We start from the raw sequence: 18,772 nt of genomic DNA, 5'->3' as shown, positions 1-18,772 counted from the left end.
AGAAAGGGGAGATCATTACCAGCTGCCTTTGGTGACCCCTCCCACACCTTTTGCTGGGATCTGCTTGAAGCCCATACTGTGCCCTCGACCCCACTTACATGAATTTGAGGACCACCCCCCCCAAAGTCACCAGTGCTCCTCAGCTCCCAAACCCCAACCTGGATGCAATCCCAATAATGGCCACCATTCATGGTGGCACTGCTGAGGTTGCTGACTACCATCCTCTGATTCGACCATCTCAAGGGCTCACCGTCATTCTGAACGAGGTGGCATCTCCAGTGCCAACAGTTTCATTGGCCTTCCATCAACAAAAATGCCACCTCAGAAGCCAGAAGCCAGCTTGTCTCCCATTTCAGGGACAGGGAGGGAAGTCATGGACACCAGTGCTGTTGCTGGCATGGGGTCCGAGCAGCCAACATGGGCACAGCCCAGACCTCTGTTATTGGGTCCTGATATAGCCCCTTGATGCCAGGCCTTGCTACATAAACTCTAGCTTTAGATGGAAAATAACTAACCATCCTGCAATCGTATCCCTGAGCTGGAACCACACTTAGTACGCTGAGAGAACTATCAAGACGGAAAGGAATGCTTGTAGGCTCGGCATCAGAAAACTTCTGCTCTGAATGGCTCATCGAGTCTGCAAAACTAACAAAACTTTCAACATTCGCTCGCAATGAAGGGACCAGCAGGAAGTGCAATCAGGAGTTCAAACGCACAGCTTCAACTGAAGGCGGTCTGCAGCTTAATGAAGCCCATGAGCTGGGAAAGATGAGAGCACCCTCGTCTGACACTTTGCATTTCGAACCCCCAGCCCGCGGTTTCCTTTGTTTTGGTTTCGATGCTTTCGGAGAATTAATGTCGATTGGAAAGTGCCTCAGCTTTCCATCACCACCGTAAGTTTATCTTTGATTGTGTAATTGATAACAATTGTCTAATTTCTTGTGAAACAAAGATGAAAGATTGGTGTTTACATCGCACTTTGCGTGACCTGAGAGCAGCGATTCACAGACCGTTAACTACTTTCAAAGTGTAATCACTGTTGTCACATAGGCACAGCAGCCTAAGCGAAGCACTCTGTGGTGGTAGTGCCCCCACCTCTGAGCCTGAAGGTTCAAATCCAAACAGGCTGGTGAAAGAAAGAGTTATAACTGAGGCTGGCACCAGAGTGCTGTGCTGTGTATGTTTTCAGGGTGATGTTAAACTGTTGGGTATAAATGTAGCCGCCTAGAAAATGTACCTGCACAGAAGGAGGCCATTCAGCCCATCGCCAGCCGAGGATGAGCCATCCAGATTGGCCCATTTTCTGGCTGAGTGCCTATGTTCTAAAATAAAAATGTGAGCTGATTTTCTGGATTTTCCACTCTCGCAGGCAACAGCTACTACATTCACACCATCCTTTACGTATGAACCAGTCTCCTCAACCTTTCCAGAACGTCAGTGGCAGGAGCAGAGTCAGCTGCTGAGCCCCCTCAGAGAATGCTCTGCCATTTTAAGAGATTGTAACTGACCTACCTCCAATTTCATCTCCCACGAGCTGGCGGGTGTGTGTACGCCTGGGTGAGACTCTGCGGTTAGTGGCAGCGCGACTTCACCGCTGTCCAAAGTGGTGCCAGGGGCAGCAAATGTCGCAACAGAGTGTGGCAGTGGCTTGGGGCCTGGTACAAACCTGGATAGCGGCAGCGGCCAACGACAAAGCAGCGGTCAGGGCTGAAGCCTTGTGAGCGGTGGTGAATCCTGGCATGCCCGATGGAGGTGAGCAGTGGTGAAGGCAGCTGGTGAGCATGGGTGGGTCTCAGCCCAGCTCTGGAGGACAGGAAGCCCTTTTGGGGAAAACCCATCTCGGAGAGTCTGCAGGCCCATCAATTAACAAAGGTCTGTAATGTTGGTCTTTTTAAATTTGTTTCTTTGTTGTACTTCTTTTATAATTAGAAAACTATAGTGCTGATCTTTTTAACTTATTCCTTTATCTTTCTATTTCTGTAACTAAGATTTAGTACCTAAGATGGTGCCATGTGTGGTGACAGTATACACTTCTCACTGTACTCCAGTACTGAGTATCTGAATATACATGACAATAAAACCTAAATCTAATCTAATTCTATTCTTTAATTCGCTGAGCATTCAAAAATCCATCTTGAATGGACCCGACAATGGAGCTCCTACAGGGTGCTGTCGATGGAGCCATGGTAAGATATGACAGCGCATCTTGTAGAGACATCTTCTGAGATTGTGACCCCTGATTCCGGAGCCTGGAGGATCATTTTCTCAGCATTGACTCCGTGAAGCCCCAAAAGAATTTTGGTATATTTTAATCAGATGTCTTCCCATTCTTCTAAGTCGTATCAAGGCCCTGAGTACTCAATCTCTCCTCATGGGAGATTCTCCTTAACTATACTACCTCCAGGAAAAGTATCCCCTTGGTCAGGTAAGGCAACCAAAGCTGGACACAGTACTCCAAGAGTTGCCTCACTATAATTGTGGTAAAATGAGTTTACTCTTGTACTCAAGTCCCTGCTAACACTAATTGAAAAGTTAACACATACGATTAGCTTACTTCACCGCTTGTTGACCTGCATATTAACTTTCTGTGATTCATTGACAAGGTCCCCCGAGTCTAAACATTTTCCAATTCTCTTCTCATTAAATCTACAATCTCTCTGGTTATTGACTTCCCTGCTCAGGGAGCTAGATCTTCCTTATGTACTCTGTCCAGGCTCATCGAATTGTACAGCTTGGAAACTGATAACACATTCATGCCGACCAGATATCCTGAATTAATCTAGTCCTATTTGCCAGCATTTGGCCCACATCCCTCTAAACCCTTCCTATTCATATACTCATCCAGATGACTTTCAAATGTTGTAATTGTATCAGCCTCCACCACTTCCTCTGGCAGCTCGCTCCATACCTCTATGGGAAAAAGTTACCCTTCAGATCCCATTTAAATCTTTCCCCTCTCACCTTAAATCAATTTTATGTCCTCTGGTTTACGATTCCCCTAACCTGGGGAAAAGACCTTGGCTATTCACCCTATCCATACCCCTCATGATTTTATAAACCTCTATAAGGTCACCCCTCAGCCCCCTACTCTCCAGGGAAAATAATCCCAGATTAGTCAGCCTCTCGAGATAGCTCAGAATCATTAAAATCTTATGTTCTGAGTAGGTAACCCTGACCTATCCTATCGTTCCTCAGAACTAACGGATTTCCATTGCTCGTAACATTCTCGTAAATTTCCTCTACTCCTGCTTGAGTGTGTGTTTATATGGTTCCTGATATACAGAGGCCAGAACTGTACCACAGTTCTCTCGCTGTGTCCCCACACCTGTTCTATCATAAACTCCCTGCTTTTATATTTCATTCTTCAGCTCATAAAGGGACATATCACATATACCTTTTCAGTTGCCTTGTTGGCCTGTCCTGCTCCATTCAGCGATGCACCACACATGACCCTTTACCTCCTCTGCATCTCTCAGATTTTAAAAAAATGTTTCAAGGACATTGTTGGCGCTGTCAATGTTTGTAGCCGTCCCTAACTGCCTCTGAACTGACCGCATTGTTTGGTCATTTTGGAGGGCAGTTTAGAGTCAACTGTGTGCTTGGAGACATAGTCAAGGACAGTCAAATATCTTCCCTGAAGGTTATTAGCAAACCAGATGGGTTTTGAATCAAGCAAGGCATCCTCAGAAACTTTCCTATTCCACGTTCATGAATCGAATTCAAATTCTACCGGGAGCTGTGGTAAGATTTGAACCCACAGACACAGAGCATTAGCCATCATTATCAATCTCTTTATCAATTTTGTGCCTGTTTGACCAGTCTACTGATATCTTTCTGCAGTTTACAGCTTTCTTCCTTATGGCGATCTTTTGAAGAAATGTAGGGTATTTATCTCCTCAATATAATATTTACCTGGATGTTGCTGGGACAAGCAACCCCACGTAGCTCACTTGCTAACATATCTAAAACAGTTGTGTACTTAAAGAAATCATCCACTCACCCATCCCCCACCCAAAATAAAACATAATTGGAGAACCATTGAGACAGGATGTTGACAATGTGCTCCCATTGTGCTTGATGTATGACGCAGTGGTAGCCATTCACCTCATAGACTGATGGCTCATTCTAAGGTGTTGAGTTGGTGGCAGGCTAACACCCCAGTGTGGAAGTGTGACAGGGCAGCACTGTTAGAAGAGCTATATTTCAGATAGGATACTAAACTGAGGTCATAGCCTGTGAATTCCAAAACATGATATTGAAGATAACCATGACAGTTGTCTCTGATGCTCTGGTCAATATTGATGGAATAGAATCGAAGAATAGAATAGAATCCCTACAGTGTGGAAACAGGCCATTCAGCCCAACAGGGCCACACCAGCACTCCATTAAGCATCTCACCCAGACCCATTTCCCTAACTTCCCAAGTCTAACCCACTTAGCCTGCACATCCCTGGACACTAATGGGGCAGTTTAGCATGGCCATTTCATCCTAACCTGCACATCTTTGGACTGTGGGAGGAAACTCACGCAGACATGGAAAGAATGTACAAACTCCACACAGACAGTCACCCGAGGGTGGAGTTGTACCCACATCCCTGGTGCTGTAAGCCACAGCATCACCCTTAAATATCACACTAATGGGTGTACAAGGTGCACCCCAGTGACTGATAGCTGTTATGGTGTATTGGCCATATCTCTACCTTTGAGCTAAGAGACTAATGTTCAAGTCCTACCTCCTCCAATTAGGGTGTAGTAATATCTCTGAACAAGTTGATTTGAGAATATCTATATCAGTGGTTGACTTTGCTTTTGGTAAAGTACTTTTGATCTTTGTGAGCTTGTAAAAGGTGCTATATAAATGGAATTCTGCTAGGGTCAGTAAGAGTGGTGTTGCAGTCATCGGTGAACCTCAGCACATTAAGTTGTTGAAACATCAATGAAGTTTATCAAGTTAACTTCTCTTCTTGATGTGAACCAGTGCCTCGAAGGAATCTGGGCTCATAATTACTGCATTCAACCCATCTTGAAGACGTGCTATGTTTGAGAGTGGTTTGCCTGCTGGGAATGTGGGATTGTGGAATTTGCTGTTATTGAAGATCCTGATAAATGAGAGGAATCAAACAATATTTTGAATATCTTTTCTCTGCATGGAGACAGGAAGAAGCTTCCCTTAAATCGAAACAGACTTTCCTTTTGTGCTGTTCCAGAACTTCACAAAACTGTATCCAACTTGACGAGTTATTACAACTGTTCCCCATCTCAGTTACAAGTACACAGCCTGACAGGCTGCAGAACTGAGCTGGAGTTCTGCACATGTCGCCAATAAAAAAATGGCTCCAAGTAATTTGTATCCTCCGTCTGAAACATTTCAGGTTGTGCTTCAGGATCTTTGATGCGCTTACAAAATGCAGCTGCAGTGTGATAAATGTCAACTTAATGTAAAAACACTTTGGCCATGATTTCACTATATTATAAGTGAAGACTCTGAAACTGGTCCCATCTACAAGTCAGGAGGGTGATGGAATACTTCTACACTTGCCCTGGATTGGGGCAGCTCCAACAACACTCAGGCAGCTCAACACCATCCAGGACAAAGCAGCACCACATCCACAAACATTCACTTCCTCCACCATCAACGGTCAGTAACAACAGTGTGTACATCTTCAAGATGCCCTGCAGAAACCTCACCGAAGACCCTCAGACAGCACCTTCCAAACCCACGGCCACTTCCATCTAGAAGGACAAGGGCAGCAGATACATGGGAACACCACCCCCTGCACGCTCCCCGTGAAGTCACTCAACACCCTGACTTGGAAATATATTGTCCTTCCTGTACTGTCACTGGGTCAAAATCCTGGAATTCGCTCCCTAACAGCGCTGCGAGAGAACCAGCTCCTATTGGAATGTCAAATAGTTCCAGGTGGACTTTTTGAACAGTTTCCCAATGATTTCAGTTCTGTGGATGGATTGGAGAAGCTAGGGCTCTCTGCTCCCAGAGAAGAGAAGGTTAGGAGGAGATTTGAAAACAAGGGAAAGTAGCTATTCTTGTTGGTGAAATGTTGGAGAACCAGCTTTCACCGGTTCAGGAAGAGGAAAATCTCTTGTTACACAGTGCGTGGTTAGGGTCTGGAACGTAGTATCTGGGAGTGTGTGGGGGAGGCAGGTTCACTCGAGTGGTTAGGGTCTGGAATGTACTGTCTGAGAGTTGTGGGGGGGGGGGCAGGTTCACTCGAGTGGTTAGAGTCTGGAACGTACTGTCTGAGTGTGGGGTTGGAGGTCCAATCACAGCCTTCAAAAGAGAGCTGAATGATTATCTAAAGAAGCAACATTAGCTGGTCCACTGGGAAAAGATAGGACAGTAGGACTGGGTGAGTTACTTTAACAGAGAGCTGGTACTGACATAATGGGTCAAACAGCTTCATTTGTACTGCATTCTGTGATTCGACTCAATGATTTTATGATTCCCTGGAAATATGAATTAGTAAAGAATATTGTGAGACATTTGACTGCAACTAAACTGCAGTGAATTATTTTATAGCTACATGGCACAACAGCAGCTATCCCAAGCAATATTTATTTAATTGGGTAATTTCTCTATTATTCACTGCTGTGACTGGGTTTGACTTTACAAAACCGCCTTATTGCTGGAAGAAAAAAGGCATGTCGCTGAAGTTTTTCATCTTACATTCATTATAATAAGATCACAAGAATGCCAAATCTCAAAGGGAGCAACCACAGGAGAGGTATATATATCCCAACAACAGAGAAGGAACGATGATGTATTTCTAACAGGATAGTGTGTAGGTTGGAGGGGAACTTGCAGGGGGTGGTGTCTCCATGTATCTGCTGCCCTTGTCCTTCTAGTTGGAAGTGGCCGTGAGTTTAGAAGTTGGAAAGAATAAAAACAGAACTGATGGAAGGGAATGGAAGGACATGGCAAACATTAAAAAGCTTTATAGAATGACTATTAGGGTTAATATATCCCTTTGAAGTCTGGCATTCTTGCGACTGTCCTGATGAGGGCAAAATCTTCGCCAGTCTATCTCTTCTCTCTGTAACACTCAAATAATATACCAAAAGTGAGCATTTGTCTTGTGTAGCTATCCTCCACTGGTTGCATTTTGCTGTGAACACCATCTCTTACTGGGACACTGTGCCGCAGTTTCAGTCTTGAATTCTATTTACTGAGGTTTATAGAGGCTGTCTTTGCTGTAGTTCACTGTTTAAAACAGACTGCTTGCTGTGAGCCCTGTCATAAATCAGTCTCACACATAAATCACTGGCTGGTGCCTTGCTGTCATTTTCCTATCTGTCCGTTTTTGTTGGATCCCGAGTTACGTTCCTGGTGCATAGCCTGAAACCGCATTTCTATTCAATCACAGACAACATTGACTGACTATGTCAGAGATAGAGCCCAAAATCTTTCCATTCTTAGGCCTGAGACATTTAAGGATCTGTTATTTGAAAATGAAAGGAATCAAAGAACACAATTAAGAGCAAAACTTCATTTTATTTTAAAAACCGAAAGAACTGTGGAGGTTGTATATCAGGAACAAAAAAGTTGCTGGAAAAGCTCAGCAGATCTGACAGTATCTGTGAAGGAAGAAACAGAGTCAGGTCCTGATAGTTACACAAGACCTGAAACGTTAACTCTGTTTTTATCCATCACTAATGGCGCCAGACCTGCTGAGTTTTTCCAGCAGCTTTGTTTTTGTTTCTGTGTTTATTTTATTTTAGTTGTTCTTTTTCCATAGTCTTCCATGGGACGTGGGTATCGCTGGTTGGGGCAGTGTTTGTTGACCTAATGGTTAATGTCTAACTTCCTAGTTGCCCCTTGAGAAGGTGTTGGGGGTGAGCTGCCTTCTTGAACTGCTGCAGTTTATGTGTGCTGTGGTAGACCGACAATGCCGTTAGGGAGGGAATTCCAGGATTTTGACCCGGCGACAGAGAAGGAACGATGATGTATTTCTAACAGGATAGTGTGTAGGTTGGAGGGGAACTTGCAGGGGTGGTGTCTCCATGTATCTGCTGCCCTTGTCCTTCTAGATGGAAGTGGCCATGAGTTTAGAAGTTGGAAAGAATAAAAACAGAACTGATGGAAGGGAATGGAAGGACATGGCAAACATTAAAAAGCTTTATAGAATGACTATTAGGGTTAATTACTGTATTCAATAACAACAACTTGCATTTCTATAACCCCATGACATTATGAAGCTCCCCAAGGCACTTCAGGCAGCATTTTCCCAGCCCTTGAGCAGCATGGTGAATGGCAAACAGTTCAGGAGAATACGGCAAGAATGGAAAAGAAAACCTGATTGGCAACATCAAGAGAAGGATTTTTCCCTTAAGGTTTGAATGGTGAGGTGAGAACCTCTGTAGCAAGCAGTGAGATCCCCTCACCCAACACATTTGCATCTCGTTATTAGCTAATCTTTGTCATCTCCACTCTGTGCAATGCACAATTTTCCCAGGTGGTGGGGAGAAACCAGGCAGCACCAATTGGATGGTGGTAACCACTCATCAATCTCCAACATCTCATGGGACCCGTCATGGGCAGTGACCATCTCCAACCTTCATCCATGGAAGTTGGCAAACACCAGCCTCACCATGGCCAATATTGGACAAGCTCAGAAGGCACTTCATTGCTGCACTTTGGAACTCACCAGCAGCTTACCTCGCAATGCTCCTACCAGGCCATTGCACCTATATCTGCATCTTAGGCATTTTAACTTACTGAGTCATGACTTGCCATTAGATGGACCTTTAAGATATGTAGATATTTGCAACACCAGACATGAGGTATTATACTTTGGAATATTACAAAGTAGATGGAATACAACTATATTACCCAATGCTCCAACTTCAAATCCACGGCCCAGACCTTCACGGAAGCCAACCTCCCATCATGGACTCCATTTACACTGCTTACTGCTGTCATGAGATTGCCAACATCATTAAAGACCCATCGCACCCCGGTAATGCTCTCCTACAACGTCTTCTGTCAGGCAGAAGATACAGAAGCTTGAACACACACACCAACAGGTTCAAGAACAGCTTCTTCCCTGCCGTTATTGGGCTCCTGAATGGACTTCTCTAACCTCAATGTTGATTTTGCTAATGCTGATCTTGCTTTGTGCACCTCCTGTGCAGTTGTAACCTTGCATGTCTCACTCTGTCTAAGCACCCTATGATCTGTATGTCCTTGTTTGCTATGATCTGCCTGCTCTGCTAGCAAAACAAAGCTTTTCACTGTACTTAGGTACGTAGGACGATAATAAATCAAATCAAAATCACCCACAAAATGTAATATAAGGGCCCAATGTCTCAGATATTTACAGTGCTATGACACAGACAGAAAAAAAGCAGCATTTCTATCTCAATGTCACAAGATAGTAAGGAAGGAACCTTCGAAGATCCCCAGATAGTCACTGTAATGATTGTTAACTTCTGAACATCCAGACTTCTGAATGCCCAATCCCAGAAATAATTAAAGTCCAGATATTAGTTTTTCACATTAAAAAATAGACTGAACAATCCTATTAAACACAAACTAATATCAGCGAAAAGAAAATTAAACAGAGTGGTAACCTGATCAATGGCTCTTCTTTAAACATGAAACATTTGTTTTTAGCCACATTAACATAAACAACCACAGTTAAGGAACAAATAATAAAAAAAAACTGGCCAGATTACTTGAAAGTCCTTCACAATGTGTTGCTCACAGGCATAAATGTGGACTCCTTGGCTGGGTTTTCCTGAAATATTGATCAAGTCACCTACTCAATTCACCTAGGTGAAGGCAGGAATACTTCTGGAAGCTGACGTAACAGATTAGACACAGAGTTTTCAAATCTTCATTCTATCTCCACAATAGCTCAAAACCATCTCTAAGACAGCATTACTTAAAAAAAACTTTAATTCTAGTTTCACCCTGATAGACTCTCTGATGCCTCAGCCACCATTCAATAACTGCCATCTGCTTGAATGCAAGGTCTGTTCCTGACTAGCCAGAACCAACTCTTAGGTACAGACCTCATCAATAGCCTAAATTCTACTTTCTGTTGAAATGCAATGTTCTTCCTGGAGAGGCCATTGTGTCTGTGAGACCCTTTTATTGAAGGCCAGCCTACGACAAGTCTCCAGGCCTGGCCTCATAAACAAACAAACAAAACTCACTTGGACTGCTCTTATCTTTTTAACCCAAGCTGTCCCAAAGTCCAACAGTCATTCCAGTTCATTATTCAATAGCTATTGTTCACCGTCACTGTGCAGCTGAGATTTGGTGCGGGATGGAATGATTTCCAGGTCATACCGCTGAGAATGAGTCACTGACACTGCTTGAAATCAAGATCCCTTTCCTGGTGAAATAGTCTCTCCTGTCATATTCCCCTAATATTCCCTTCCCTTCATGTTCCCATTGGTATTCCTGTCTCTGTCAACCCCGTTAGCTTTAAGGCTCCGCACATTCCCCTTCAAACTGTTCATTTAACTCTCAATGTTCTCTACCATCCCCCTCAGCCGCTGACCTGAGGCACAGCCAATCTCACTGTTACTATCAACCGTCTCCTCCCGTTCCCCATTAAAGCCTGAGTGGCAGTGATTCTCGAACCTGCCTGCTGTCCCTCCCACAGTACCCCAAGGCCTCCCGTGCTGCATCTGATTCAGCTCTGTACCCTCAGAGGGTGTGCTTTATCCTGGCCCTCCCATTACATCAAGGTGCAGTCCCAGGGTCTGCAGTTGGGGTGGAGGGGGCCTGCTGTACCAGCACCTCTGGGCCTGGGTCTGGAGGCACACTGAGAGCGTCCTAGCCAGATGTGGACTGTCATTCCTCAGTTGCTATGCTACATGGTGGGGGAGGGGACTGCAGACAGACTGGAGGTGGTCATCTCTGGAGACTCCTGAAAGGACACTCATGCGAGTGTGTATTCCTCATCTGTCTGAGTGCCTACTGATACCAGCCTGTCTTCTTGGGAGGATGGGCACCTGGCCTGAGCTCCTAGCCCCCTGTGCCCTGTCAGCCGGCTGCTGATGCTGAGTGACAATGGCTACAGTGATGGGGAATATCTCTGGGGGCATTTCCAGCAGCCAGTGGGCATTCCATCAGGACTGGCTCCCCAGCTGCTAAGCAACCCCCTCCCTCCCCACAGCGGCAGCCAGGTAGCATTGACAACATTAGTGAACTCATCTGACCATTGATGCCAGTTTCCTCAGTGCCTCCCGTTCTCCATCTATCTATGTAGTTGTCTCAATTTACTCATGGCCAACACCATAGGGTCCTCTCCTTCCTGGGGCTGAGCAGGGGCCTAGTCCCTTGGCATCCTTCAAATTTCGATGATGTGGTGGAAGAGGGGGTGGGGGATCATTCCTCCTAAACCCAATATGGAGATGGGCCAGCGATGCACATAATTAATCTAAACAAAGCTCCCATTTCTGAAGAAGGGTCCCAACCCAAAACATCAACCTTCCTGCCCCTCTGGTGCTGCCTGGCCTGCTGCATTCTCCCAGCTCCACACTGTGCTATCAAAGCTCCCACTGAGTTGCCTGAGTTTGAGTTGGTGCAGGTGGAAGTATTGCCAGTTTATCCTCAGAAGGGCTGGTGCCTTCTCCCTCAGAGGTGCAGGAGTTAATAGAATGAGGAGCTGGCATCTCTACGGGTGGTGCATAAGAGATGAGGAGCATGACATGGGTAGAGGCTTGAGCATATTACAAAGAGTTCTCAGTGAAGGTGATGGGAGAATAGCTCAATACAACTAACTTGGTCACTCAATACAAAGTGGCAGTCTCCTCATGAGCAGCTCCCAACCTCTCCCATAAGTTCAAGCATTTCCTGCTTGTAGAAGGGCAAGGAGACAAACATTGCCAACCCTGGTGCCCACATTTGCCCTCTCTGCCTATTATGTGATATCTTTTTCTGCACTGAGGCACCGAGCGGTGGAAGAGCCGTTTGCGTGGGTGCATGAACAAGAGAAGTTGGTGAGATGTGTCCACTGAGAGAGTAGAATGTGCGGAGGCCAGGGAGGTTTCATAGTTTGGGAGGGTGAGTGATACTGAGAGAAGATAAGAGTGGTTAGAACTTGAGCCTTGGTAGAAAGTGCAATGGCTGACTTTGAGAGAATGTGGGCCAGCAGAGGGACGATGACCCTGGTGGTGCATGAGAGGGCATTGGCCTTCTTATAGCGCTACTGCACAATTCAGTCGACCACAGACCTGCCTAGGATCTGGGATCGGATTGTCGGTGGGTGCAAGAGGAGGCTATTTGGCCTGCGCATCTATCTCTGTCCACGCCAGGAGTGTCCGACCTCAGCTGACAGACTAGAGGTAAGATGATGGTCCTCCTCCCCACCCTGAGCTCTCCTGGGTCTCTGTCTGCGAGCTGGGGTACGAAGTATCCTGCCTCAGGCATTTCCTTTGTTCTACAGATACACTTGGAATTAGTTGTTCCTGCCTCTCAACTTTTGGTGTGGGAGCAACCAAGTTTTGAAGATGGTGTCCATTGTGTCAATGCCAGGTGGACCCAGCATAAGGGAGCACTTCATAAGGACAGAATCTCTACAGTGAGCAGAAAGAGGCCCTTCGGCCCATCAAGTGTGCACCAACCCCACATCCCTGCAACCTCACATTTAGCTCAACCAGATCAGCTAAACCCATGTCTTTGAGCTGTGGCAGGAAACCCCCACAGACACAGGGCGGATGTGTAAATTCCATACAGAGGGTAGCCTGAGGGTGGAACCAATCCTGGGTGCCTACTTCTGGGAGGCAGCAGTGCTAACTACTATGCTACCATGCTACCTACAGTGACTTCTGCCTGTGTGACTGCACATTGACTATGACAGGCTGCTTGGGACCTGGAAGCATCTTTAATGAGCTTTGGAGGATTGATTGGGGAAAGTCACTGCAACCCACACAGGGAAACTCTCCATACAACTCATTCAAAAATCACTTTGCCAAAATATGGGAAAGGCCAGCAGAAGGGCATTAGAATTCATGACCAAGTCAGATAGGCAAGTGCTGAGGCAGGTGATCAAACGCTGACTGAAAAGACTTATAGTCTTACGGAGTCCCTTATAGCAGGAGAGAAAGGAGGAGAAGTTGAGGGTGTTCTGGTGGTAGTTCTAGAACCTGGGGCCCAGGCAGCTGCAAATATAACTGGCTATACATGACCTCAGTGTGAACTTTCAGACCCAAGGTTATTCCTTCTAGTGCAGTCCCACCTTAGCTAAGCACTTAAGAAAGACTGTAATGTCTCAGCTTTACTTCTTTATTTTCTACTTAAAACTAAGAAGGTCTGCCATGTGTAACTTTTAACCATATTTCGTATGTTTTACACTACTTTGTACTTTCTTCCTACCTTACTTTTAAGATTCTGTGCTTAGGTACCTGTATCAAAAATGACACATGTGGCGACATTATACACTTTCCGCTGCACTTCACTGTACTTCACTGTACTTCTGTAGCTGAGTACATGACAATAAAATCAAAATTAAATGAAAAGCATAGCACACCGAGTATCTTTGAAGACCTGAACTGGAGATATATAATGTCCCGAGATAGAGATTAGAGAGGTAGGGAAATGAGAGGGGCTCTAGTCAGACAGAAAGGTGGAAATTGTGACGGTGAATACGGGCCTGAGGAGGGAATGGAAATCACTTTGAGTTTGAATATCAGCAGCAGTTTTGGATGAGCTGACGTTTACTGCGAGTGGACGAGAGGAACAGCAGATTCATGGAATCTGGAGGCAACAAAATCATGGATGAAGATTTCAGGAACTGGCTGCAGAGTGCGCAGAAACAGTGGGAGCGACACTTTGCAGAGTGAATTCCTTGCAAGTATCAAACCGGGATACTCATATAAATCTGGGGTAGCAGTGAATAAATGAAACAAATCGCTGGAGAAAGTCAGCAGGTCTGGCAGCATATTTGGAGAGGGAAGGCAGAGTTAATGTTTCAAGTCCTGTGTCCCTTCTTCAGAACTGAACCAGAATTCTGCTTTCTTCCCACGGACACTGCCTGAGCTACTGAGTTTCTCCAACAATTTTTGTTTTTGTTTCAAGTTTACAGTTCTTCGCTTTATTGCTGAATGAATGGATACTTTTAAAATCCCATTCGTTCAGAACGTGAGGGCACTTGTCTTTGGGACATTCTGATAACATTTTCTGTATACTCCAGGGTTTTGCTCTTTGTGAGGAAACTCTAAATACATTTAAAACAATAGATTAAAGCAAAGAGCTGACCTTTGTTTCTTTCACAACTGAAAATCCCTCACTGTGTCTCATTAAGTTGGAAGACCCTTCCACTATCAAGAATATTTCCTTTACCATTTTCCTATATAGTTGAATTTGATGCTCCTTTTCTTCATTTTCCAGTTCTAGTCAGAATTGAAAACTCATCGATTCTCTCCAACCAGCTCCTTCTTCCTGTTCTTACAGGATAATAGCACTTTAGAAGGAAGTTTCGCTAGCACCATGTCCTTTCTCAACTAGACTTTTCCAGAATTCCCTTGGCAACACCATCCATTCATAGTTTCGATTCCTGGAGGCACCAGGGTCCTATTGGTTGAAGAGTGTGTGAGGCTTCTAAGCTGGAAGCCATAGTGCCAGGTTTGAACTACACATTAGCTGTAAGAAGACCCAGGCAAACATGATTGGATGGAAACAGGCACCACCTTCCTACCCCACTGTCACCGTTGGCCAACAGAACATTGAGGGTATTAATATAACAAAGAACAGAGGACGCTGGAGGTCTGCATGGAGTCCACACCAACCCTCCAAAGATCATCCCACGCAAACCCACACCCCTACCCCATTCCTGTTACCCTGTATTTCCCATGGCTAATGCACCTAACCTAAACATCCTTCCACTGTGGAAGGAAACCTGGAGCACCTGGAGGAAACCCACACAGACATGGGGAGAGTGGGTAAACTCCACACAGACTGTCACCCGAGGGTGGGATCGAACCCGGATGCCTGGCGCTGTGAGGAAGCAGTATTCCCTACTGTAGGGATTCTAAGATTCTATGACTCTACAAAATGCACAAAAGCAGAAATTGCTGGCGAAACTCAGTAGAGTTCTTCAGGAGGATCACTGGACTCACAGATGCTGCCAGACCTTCTGAGCTTTTCCAGTAATTATTGCTTTTGTTAGTTTCAGAACATTAATTACTTTCAATGCCCAGACATTGATATCTCCAGGGAGGATGATGTAGAGATTGATGTCCAGACAGAATTGGTGATGCGGATTTGTGTCTATAAGATATTGAAAGGGTTAATATGATTGAGACAAATGGTAGTACGTCTTTAATGACTGAGACCTAACATTAAAGTCTCTATCATAGTCTCAGTAACAATGCCAGCCACGCCTTAGAGTCATATAGCACAGTAACAGACCCTTTGGTCCAACTTGTCCAAGCCAACCAAGTTCCCCAAACTAGAGTAGTCCCACTTGCCTGTGTTTGGCTCTTATCCCTCTAAACATTTCCTCTTCAAGCACCCATCCAAATGCCTTTTAAGTGTTGTAACTATACCTGCATCTATCACTTCTTCTGGCAGTTCATTCCACATTCGAAACATCCTCTGCATGAAAATGTTGCCCCTCAGGACCCTTTCAATTCTTTCTCCTCTTGCTATAAAATTATGCTTTGTGGTTTTGAACTCCCCTAACTAGAGAAAAGACCTTTGCTATTCACCTTATCTATGTCCCTCATGCTTTTGTAAACATCGAACACCACAAACCACATCTCGTTTAAGTGTCTTCTCATTAGACTATCTCATGGTTTTCCACCACGACCCTGCGCAAAGGAAGCACTGTAGTTCCCAACCTAAAAGGGCTAGTTTAGTTTGGGAACATGGTCAACATGGGCTGGTTGGACTGAAGGGTCTGTTTCCATGCTGTTTGACTCTGGTTGTCCTTAATATTGCCTCTGAACTGTATGAAGCCTAAAAGTATCAAAGAACACATGGGCAGTAAATCTCACTTTGGGTAACCAATAATCGACTAGCGCATATAACATGGTGAGGAATGGTGAAGATTCATCTTACAACACATTGGTCTTCCAGCAACCCCACACAATGTACACATTCAGTGCCATAAACTTATCCACGAAGCTCGATATGCCCTGAGTGCATATACCAGAGATACGTGGAAAAGTGTCATGAAGGTCTCAAGAAAATTGGACATTGTTTACAAGAGCTGCAAGAGTAAGATCCTGAACACCATATGGAGCCCACGTTGACCACCTAACTGAAAGAACTCCAGACTGTAGGGTTTGAACTGTTGTGGCTTGGCTACAATGGATGGCAACCAGTAATATTCCCAAACAAACCCCATGGCCAGAACAGTGAACTAACAAGTTTACATTACAAGAGGAGGTTGGTTGTGAAATGGAGGGTTGAGCCACCCATGGCCTTGCTAATACATGGGTTTCAGCACACCTTTATTAGGAATCAGGTGAACTATTAGAAAATGGACCCATTCCTGAAACGTGCAAGCAATTTGTTCCAAAGATTCGGTGAATGTATCCATGTTCAAAGCAACTAAATTGCCACAGTTTGAATCTTTGTCCATTAGCTCATGATTTATTTATGTTACAGAACTTCTCAGGAACTTTGAAAGATGTTTGTTTCACAAGCGCGGAATGTAAATTCCTGACATTAGCACTACCAGATGTCTGTGCTTGGAACTTAATGCAAACACTTCAAAATGTCGAACATGAAAATAAAGCCATGTCCATCAGGATATCCCGATTCTGCTAAACTTTTGTGTCCAAGCCACTTTATTCCTTCCCTGTCTTTGGCCAGTTTCAGGCTGTTCATTTCTTAATATCTTCCAAGGCCCTAGACAAAATGACTCAAGGCTCCAGCTAACATTTACGAAGATGATGTTTGGGTCTGGTATACACATTTTGAGATTAGGAAATACTGGAGAGGATGAGACTTGGTAAGGTTATGGTTGTTGGGTATTTTGACACCATGAATCATGGTGACTTACTAATGATTCCAAGGCAGGGTAAAGAATTAAAGTCATCAGACTCTCATAATTCAAAACAAAATGAATACAAGTAAAATTAAACCAAAATACAGTGGATGCTGGAGATTAGAAATAAAAGCAGGAGGCATTGGAGGAACTCAGCAGGTCTGGCAGCATCAATAGAGAGGAATTCACAGTATCTCCTCTTCTGCAGTACTGTGTGCAGTTCTGATCTCCCTATTATAGGAAGGATATTATTAAACTGGAGAGGGTTCAGAAAGGATTTACCAGGATGTTGCCAGAAATGGAGGGTTTGAGATATAAAAATAAACCTGGGACTTAAAAATATAAAAATAAGTCTGGGATTTTTTTCACAGGGGAGGATAGCAGGTTGAGGGGTAACCTTATTGAGGTTTATGAAATCATGAGGGGCGTAGATCAGATGAACGCCAAGGGTCTTTTCTCTAGTGTGTGAGAGTTCAGAATTAGGGGGCACATTTTTAAGGTGAGAGGAGAAAGATTTAAAAGGGACATGAGGGGCAACATTTTTTACACAGAGAGTGGTTTGCATGTGGAATGAGCTACCAGAGAAAGTAATGGATGCTGGTAGAGTTACAATGTTCAAAAGGCATTTGGATAAGTTTACGAATAGGAAGGGCTTGGAGGGATCTGGGCTAGTAGTAGGTAAGTGAGACTAGTTTAGTTTGGGATTACAGTTTGCATTGGCTGCTTGGGCCAAAGGGTCTGTTTCCACACTGTATGACTCTAATTGTCCTCAATATTGACTCTGAACTATATAAAGCCTGAAGGTAACAGGGCGCACATGGGCAGGAAACTCCTCTTTGATTATCAGCTCCCACACCCCCATCCTCAACTGTTGAATCACCGCTCCTCCACACTGAGCACCACTTGGAGTAAGCACTGATGGTGGAAAGGCTACAGAATGTACTCTTCAATGTCCAACGCTGGCTCTGCAGCAGAAGTGTTGACCAAGCTGCATGGGTCCTAGATGGGGTCTGCACCAGATGGTGGTGGGAACCTGCAAGTGAAAATAAAATGTCTATTTGATTTTGCCGTCATCAATCAAACTGTTATGGATGGATCTGTTCATGATAATGAGATAGCAGAACCTACCACACAGTCCTTAAGGAGTCCCATCGTCTTGTTGAGGATGGGCCATTGGCTGGTGTGGCATTATTATCATGCTAAATAAGATAGGTTCCGAGCAGAGCTAGAAATTCAAAACTGACACATAGCATATTCTTCAGCGGTCAGTATATTAAGGAACAGTTTTGAAGAAGGGTCTCTGGACCCAAAACTTTGACTCTGCTTTCGCTCCATAGATGCTGCCAGCCCTGCTGAGTTTCTCCACCCATTCCAGTTGTTGTTTCAAATTTCCAGCATCTGCAGTTCTTTATTTTATGTTAAAGAAGAGTGCCTTGGGAGGAGCTAATCAGAATTGGTAGTGATCTGTGCTGAATTTACTCTTAAGACAAGAAGAAATTACAAAATTATTACGGTACAGGTTGAGACAGTTTAGTGCACCCTGCCTGCCATGGTTCTATAACCTATTACCAACCTCCTGCCTTCCATCCATGTCCCTGCACACCATTTTTATCCAAATAACCATCTAATGCTCTCTCAGCTGAACCTGCCTCCTCCACATTTCCAGGCAGTACATTCCATACTCTAACTACTCGTTGCGTGTGAGAAAGATTTTTCTCACATTACCCCTGCTTCGTTTGCACATCACTTTGAATCTGTGCCCCTCTCAATCTTGTTTCTTTTACAGCTGGGGACAACTTCTCTCT

This window comes from Stegostoma tigrinum, chromosome 39 (assembly GCF_030684315.1).
Source record: "Stegostoma tigrinum isolate sSteTig4 chromosome 39, sSteTig4.hap1, whole genome shotgun sequence".
Lineage (NCBI taxonomy): Eukaryota > Metazoa > Chordata > Chondrichthyes > Orectolobiformes > Stegostomatidae > Stegostoma > Stegostoma tigrinum.
Note: the sequence above shows the minus strand (reverse complement) of the source record.